Below are 7,810 nucleotides of genomic sequence, written 5' to 3' on the forward strand. Positions count from 1 at the left end.
TTCTTTCTAGAGTTTTTGTCATCCTACCTGCATAGTACTTTATGTGTATCTTCATTACTAGAAAATGAAACTTAGAATTATTTATTAAGTGTCTCTTTGGAAGGTCTTTTTTTGAGCTAAGCCAATTAGGTTTTTACAAAAACTCTTATAATAAAAAGAGTATTTTTTTGTATTAAAAAAAAGTATTTTTTATAATAATAAATAAAGCCAGAAGCCAAAAGCTCATAGAAAGAGTTTTTTTTAAGTTGTATCAGTTTTTTTTGAAATGTGTTTTTTTTTTTTAAATAAACAACTTTTAAGCTAAAATTTTTGTATAATTATCAAACAACTTGTAGTTTTATTTTCTCAGTTTTTTTTAACCTTAGCTTAAAATCGGTTTTTAGCTTAAAGAGGTACCAAACATACTCTAAGCAATAAGCAACGACTGTTTCTATATATTAAAAAAGGACTAATTGTGCGACGATTTTTGGTGCATATGTTAGATGTTAAGTAAAAAAGTAATCGATCATTAATATAATTTGTTCTTTCAAATGATATATAATTTCGTGCATCTGTTAGATATTGCTTTACTCTTTTTTGCCCAGTTAAATATCAACAAAGTATATGAAATTATGAAGAGATTATTCAATTTGTTTTTAGAGCTTATGTTGTATGTATTGTTGGATATTTTATGTGACTTGATGTCATTCAACTTGATTTTTCACCCCACCCAGGAAAAAATCTTGGGTCCGCCATTGTGTGGGTTGGGATCAGATCAAACTATGGCGCTTGGACTGATAAGCATAAGTATAAAAAGTTGCGCCCTAACTAACAACTATAACTTTTTTTCTAGTGGTAAGCGCTCGATCCAACAAAAGGTTCATGGCCGAACACCCTAATTACATACCAATTATCTAGTCGAATTTCAATCGGGCATGGAGACCTTTACTTCCTTTTTGTTAGTAGGCCATACCTATTTCAAAATGACTTTGATAAGACATTCCTATAGGCTTTTTGACCATTAGAGTATAAATCATTACATGTTTCATTAATTTCCTTCCCGACCATATTTATGAACTTCAAGGGAAATGCGTTGGAATTTTTCACCCCTCTTAGAAACTTAACGAGCAACACTAAAAACTAGTTAATAATAAAAAGTTATTGAGATTATCTCAAGTTTTTTATATGGACAAAATCTTTGCCGAATTTAGCATGGAAAATTCTAAGAGGGGAACCATGCCTTTCAGATATGAAATTCATCTCTCTTAAGAGCAATCTCCAAAGACTAATGAGCAGAGAGAACATATGAATAGAATATCTTATGCTTCGGTCGTAAGTAGTCTTATGAATGCCATTTAACGCTAAAGACAAATATCTTTTATGTAGTGAGAGTGGTGAGTTGTTACCAATCCGACCCTAGAGAAGAACATTGGATATTTGTTAAGCATATACTCGAGATTCTTCGAAAAATGAGAGATTATATGCTAGTTTATTCTAGCGGGAGTCTTGAAACATTAGGTAAATATTTTCAAGGGGATATTGACTCAGGAAAATCAACATCAAGCTATGTGTTTACTCTTAATGGCGGGGCCATTTGTTTTAGGAGTGTCAAACAATCATAGGTGGCTGATTCTACCAAATTGCTGAATCTATAGATGTATTTGAAGCTGTAAAGAAAGTCACATAGCTTAAGAAGTTCCATAAGGATCTTCAGGTGATACTAGGTACTGATCAACTCATTACTCTGTACTTTAATAGTGGAACTAAAGAACAATCCAAGAAACCCAGGTGTCGCAAAAAGTAAAAACACCTAGAGAGGAAGTATCACTTGTTCTGTCATATCATAAAGAGAAGAGACACAATGGTAACTAAGATAGCATTGGAAGAAAACCTTGCAAACCATTTCAGCCAAAAATTTCCTAAATGGGTGTTCGAGAGGTATGTTATATTTTTGGTTCTTATAAGGATCCCATACTTACTTTATCTTTAAGCAAGTTGGAGCTTTTTATTATTTTGTGATTTTTGAGCAAGACATTATGATAATGTATTATTTTTATGACTAATATATATTAATGAGGTATTATTCGTTGCTAATATGCAAACTATTTGCAAATACAAAGGTCCAGAATAATTATGGACTAAATATTCATTTTGATTTATTCATGGAGGACATGATAGTAAGATCTCTTTATTAGTGAATATGTTTGCGATGGTTTAATAAAGTTGCACGCTTTGTTTAGTATGCAATATTTTAAGAAATGATTTGTCTGGTAAATTTTAAAATATTGATTTGAATTAATATTTGCATTCAAATGATCAAATAGAGATTTAATTAAGGTTGAATTTTGTTATAAGGTACCGAAGCTCCAGTTGACAATAGTTATTTTATTGCTCTCAATCTCGAGTTTATTATAAATAATTAATTGAATAGTTTTCATTATTTGATTTACTAACGAGTAAGGTCCAATATATTGACAATCAATAACTTGATATTTTAGGAGTGAAATTATACGATTACTGGTATATGTGAAATAAACAAAATGAAATTTGTATGAAATATCCTCTTGATAAGTTTATGTAATTAGATAATAAGTGCATATAATCTATAATAGCCCGAATAATTAATTACATTAATATGAGATTAGTGTGTAATTAGGAGTTAATTAGATGAAGGGCTCGTTTGGTGGATAGGATAGGATAAATGTAGGATATGATATGGGGCTGATAAGGGTAGGATATGATATGGGGTTGATAAGCCGATATCATGTTCTGTGTTTGATGAACACCTGATTAGCAATCTGATAAGATTATGTAGAAGGAGAAAGGAGAAAGAAAAAACAAAATATAATGCAATAAATATAAATATATTGAGTAGCGTGAGAATATATTGGGTAGCGTAGGGATATATTGGGTATCCAATATTGGTATCCTATCCTGTTGAATCCTAACCCAGCTCCCCCCATAGGATAAGAAATCATGTATTGGATAGGATAAAATGAGACAATAGGATAAGCTAATCATATCCTATTGACCCACCAAATAAGAGATAAAAGTAGGATATGATAAGTTATCCTATCCTATCTTCTTTATTAGGTGCTCTAAACAGGCCTGAAAAGTCTAATTTAGATCTCAGTCACTTTTTGGGGTAAAAATGCAAATAATAAAAGTGTTGGGGGTTAAAGTGCAATTATGCAAAGTGGGTGACACCTAAAATAAATTAAGTATGATACACTTTAATTAGACCTAAATAGCCCAAGAAACTAAAAGTATGTGGTTTAGATCATGAAATAGGACAAAATGAAATGAAAGGGGAAAAATAGTCCTTTCTCATTGATGATATTTTTTAATACCAAGGTTTCTCTTTCTTCCTCTCATTCCCTCATTCCACGGTTGTCTCTCCCTCTCCTTCTCCAAAGGCAAAGTTTTCTCCTCCTTTCCTTTTACATTTGGACGACCAAGAGTGATTGAAGGAGGGTCATCACCTTCATCCTTTCCACTTTCCCTCCCTATTGCATCCTCTAGAAACTAAGGAAAAACCAAAAGAAAAACCACCCTCTCGTTCCTTGTGCTTGGGGTGCTACTTTTGTAGAAGGGGGAGGAAGATCTTTCCTCCATTGGGACTTGGAGTCTTCCTAGCTTCAAACTTTTAGGGTGGTTAAGGTGAGAATTCATGATCTCTTTTGAGTTTCTTAAGAGTTTGTTGGAAATCTCTATGACTTAAGGTTCAATGAGAAATTTGAGGTTTGTGGATTATATTGTGGTATGAGTTTCTTATTTATCCATTACCCACACTATTCTCATTATCAATATTTTTAATTCCAAAAATTCAAAAACAAAACTTGTTTGACTTTAGTAGTATAGGTAATTTTGTTGCAGTTTTCAATTTTATTTTCTTTAATCTATTTAGCAATTATAAAGTTAAAACAACTCAAAACAAACGCCACGGTCTCTTTGGGAAGATATTTGGGTCTTAAAATATGCCTTATACTACTTGTTGATGTGTATCCTTGAGAAAGTCTTGCATAATCATTAGCAAGCAACAATTATGCAATTGCTTTTGTGGCAACTCCCAAGAACATGTAATTTTCAAACTTGAACCAAAAAAATTCTATGTATGAATTTTCAATTCTATGATCTTTCAACGAGTAAACCTGCATGAGTCACAAAACATCATCCATTGTGTACAAGGAGAAAATTTTCCAACTTACCAACTTGGTTAGTGATGTATAACGCCAATTCTGACCCTTTTATAATTATAATTTGTTTCTTTTGGTTCATGATATGCCTTTTTATCGAATGCACTATATATATATATATATATATATATATATATATATATATATATATATATATCAGTTGTGTACTCATTATTACATGCATTAACTTTATGATACATAATGTCATTATTAAACCATAGTTCCTTTTGGAAGCACACATTATATATTAGTTAATTTCTTTTCAAGAAAGTCCAACCTTAACATAACACTTTAAAATGTTTCTTTTGCAATTTATGCAGGCTACGAAACCTAATATTGGACAAGTGATGCAGATTATTTTATTAAACCATCGTTTCTTTGGGAAGCACACATTATATATTAGTTAATTTCTTTTCAAGAAAGTCCAACCTCAACATAACACTTGATTGTTTCTTTTGCAATTGATACAGGTTACAAAGTCTAATATTGGACAAGTGATGCTGATTATTTTATAGGCACCATATCATGTTTAGCTCTCAAAGTGGATACTCTAAATCAATATGCCATGGCAGGCAGTCTAGCAAAGGTATTGGTGGTATGTGAACACGTATTCCTTATGCTTCTTATAACATTATTAAGATGTGCATGAAAGCATAACAAAAGAAAATAAACATGTGAACTCTCGCTCTAACTAGGTATATCAAGGACTTCAAAAGAAGAATACTATAATGGATCAAGACACTACATTCTGGTGGCTGCGAATGAATCTATTCCTAGGAAAATGTTAGTATCTGTGCCCATGATTCGAGATGGAAAACTTTATAACACAAGATTAGATGTTTTACTGCTTGATTTTCTTGATGTAGCATACATGTATATAACAAAACCATGGATAAGAAAACCCGGTGAATTGGCCCTAATAAAACAATATATTTGATATGTTATGCATCAGGCTCGAACTTGATGTTGACACGAGTGAAACCATTGCCATCAGCTACTTTCTTTGCAGGAGGAGGAACATGATCATGGCCCTGATGGTCAGCCTCAGCTTTAATATTGACCTTACCAAACTTTACTCTAAAGTTGTTTCCTGCAAATTCAAAAGGAATAGGAACTATAGTGAGTTCATTATTTATATTTTGCAAGCAAAGATTTCTGTGAGGGATTCTAGCATTGAGTCTCTTTCTTCTTCGAGCTTAGGTTAAATGCTTGTAGTGACTAGAAACCACATGACTTGCAAAGAACTATGAGGTGGGGAACACTTTCTTGCACTTTTATGTATGTCATGTGGTTTGCAGTCACTATAAGTATGAAACCAAAGCTCAGAGAACAAAGAGACTCAATGCTAGAATCCGATGCAGAAATCTCTGCTTGCAAAAAGTAAATTATGAACCCACTCTAGTTCCTTTTTCTTCTGAAGTTACAGGAAATAACTTTGCAGCAATGTTTGGTCAAGGGTGGAGTAATCTTCCAAGGACCCTGAGTTTACTGAGATTGTTATCTCACCTCGTTTGAGGATTATATTTCAGGTACATCAGGTGAAGGAGTTGAGACTTCTCAAGGAAAGAAACCCATGTAATGCATGAGTGTTTCTATTTTTGGCTTGGCTTGTTTTGATGTTAGTAGCGTACTAGGATTATTCTTTTGGAAATATATAACTGGATGTCATATGTGATGTGCTGTATATATGGTCTCAATTATATATATGAGAAGGTGAAGCCAAGTGTAGTAAAGTCTTGACCTTTTGATTATGTTTATGTCAAGATTAATATTGTAATGAATTTGACGGCTTAATGCCAAAGATAGTTGGTTCATGGATGAAATGTATGTATTTGAGGTATGATTATTTGGAGAAATTGATGGTATGGTCTATTAGGTGAATGGAGGGTGTTTATGTTCTTGAACTAACGCGCTAAGGACAATACTCTCTGTATTGAAGGCGCTTAGAAGTAGGAAAAAGACTCACTTGAGCTCGCTACAACCCCCTTGAGGGTGCTAAAATGCGCTTCGAGGCAGTAAGCACCCATTTGAGGGTGCTATAGAGCACTAAATGGGAAGAAAGTACCTGTTGTGCATGCTACAATGCACTACTGGGCGTTCTAGCACACTAGACGTTCTGAAGCACGCTACAATGTACTATTGGGCGCTACAACACACTAAAATGTGGCCCTTGGGCATTAAAGTGCGCTGAGCCAACATCCTTAACTTATCTGTTACCCCTTTTGGCTTATCTAGGCCACTTGTTATGGGGTTGTAGATTCATATAGGATACTTTTAACCACAGTAATCTTTTTTTGTTGTTGGTGTTGTTGTTTTTAGTAATGAAGGAATTAGATGTTAATGAATGACAAATGAATTTATTTGAAAATGGAAAAAGTTTATTCATAATTTTTCCATAATTATCGATTATTTCACAACCTCATAGATTATAAGAGATTACTATAATTCTAGCTGCGCTCAGTACCATAATTAAGTTAATACACCGGATGCACACAAGGTGTTATATAATCCATTAAAGAAACTACTAAAGTCATTAAAATAAATAATTGATTGGATGACACAAAACTTATTAATCAACTATCACTATTTTACAAAGGAGAAATACATATTCATGATATTAGTACTATTAATCTTGGAATTCAATTTTGGGTTTTTAATGGTATAATAACGAATTGGATAATCATTTTTTGATTATAAGGAGTCTTGATTAATAATATATTGTAGATCCCTAGATTAGCTTGAGATAAGGGATGTGACATTTTTAGTTGACAATGAATGGTGAGTTACATGGTCTTGGCTTTTGACTCAGATTTGTATTCAAGAGTGAATGAGTGATTGTTGAGATTTGCTCTTTTACCGAAAATCCCTTTGGGCTTTAGTGAGTGAGAAAAGCCTAAGAAGAACTGGGGTTAGGTTTTTCTTGTTCCCTATATATATCTTGATTTTGTCTTGAGACGTTATTGATCTTCCGAAAAAGTTGAAGCTCAAGTGCCCATACATTTCTCCATCATCTTCTTTGAGAATAACTTGGAAGTTCTATCCATCCTATAATTGTACTCTACGAAAAGACTCACCCCTAGCCATTCTCTATGGAGAAACACAATAAAGACAGAAAAAGCCCCATACAAACTGTTATGGATATATTCCATATCCTAACTAACTACCCAAAAATCCCTTAAAGGATAATAACTCAATTATCCTAATAATATGAAATATTAAAGCTATTAAGGATAGAATCCCTATTCCAACAGAAAAGGAGTTGAATCTTACTACAACTAGAAGATCTACACAGCCCAAGAGGTAACCCCTATAAATACAAGGCTTAAGACCCCAAGGTATGGACATTCTGAACTCATTTACTACTTCTACCCACACTGTGCACACACTCACGTTTTGGCTATAAGTCTATTGTTTCTGTGCAGTGATTGAGATATTGGCTATAAGCCAACCAAGGTTCCTATCTATAGGATATCTCTGAGCGCATACTATACAGTATATCATTTACGGTTCTCTAGGATCGAACACAAACGAAAAATATATGTCTTTTATAATTGCGAGATAATGATAATTCATTAGTATACAAACACACTTATGGTAAAATACTTTCACTAAACTAAATTTTTCTTTGAGAAACT

Source organism: Gastrolobium bilobum, unplaced genomic scaffold, assembly GCF_033153095.1.
Source record: "Gastrolobium bilobum isolate Gb01-03AN ecotype WA unplaced genomic scaffold, APGP_CSIRO_Gbil_v1 utg19336, whole genome shotgun sequence".
Lineage (NCBI taxonomy): Eukaryota > Viridiplantae > Streptophyta > Magnoliopsida > Fabales > Fabaceae > Gastrolobium > Gastrolobium bilobum.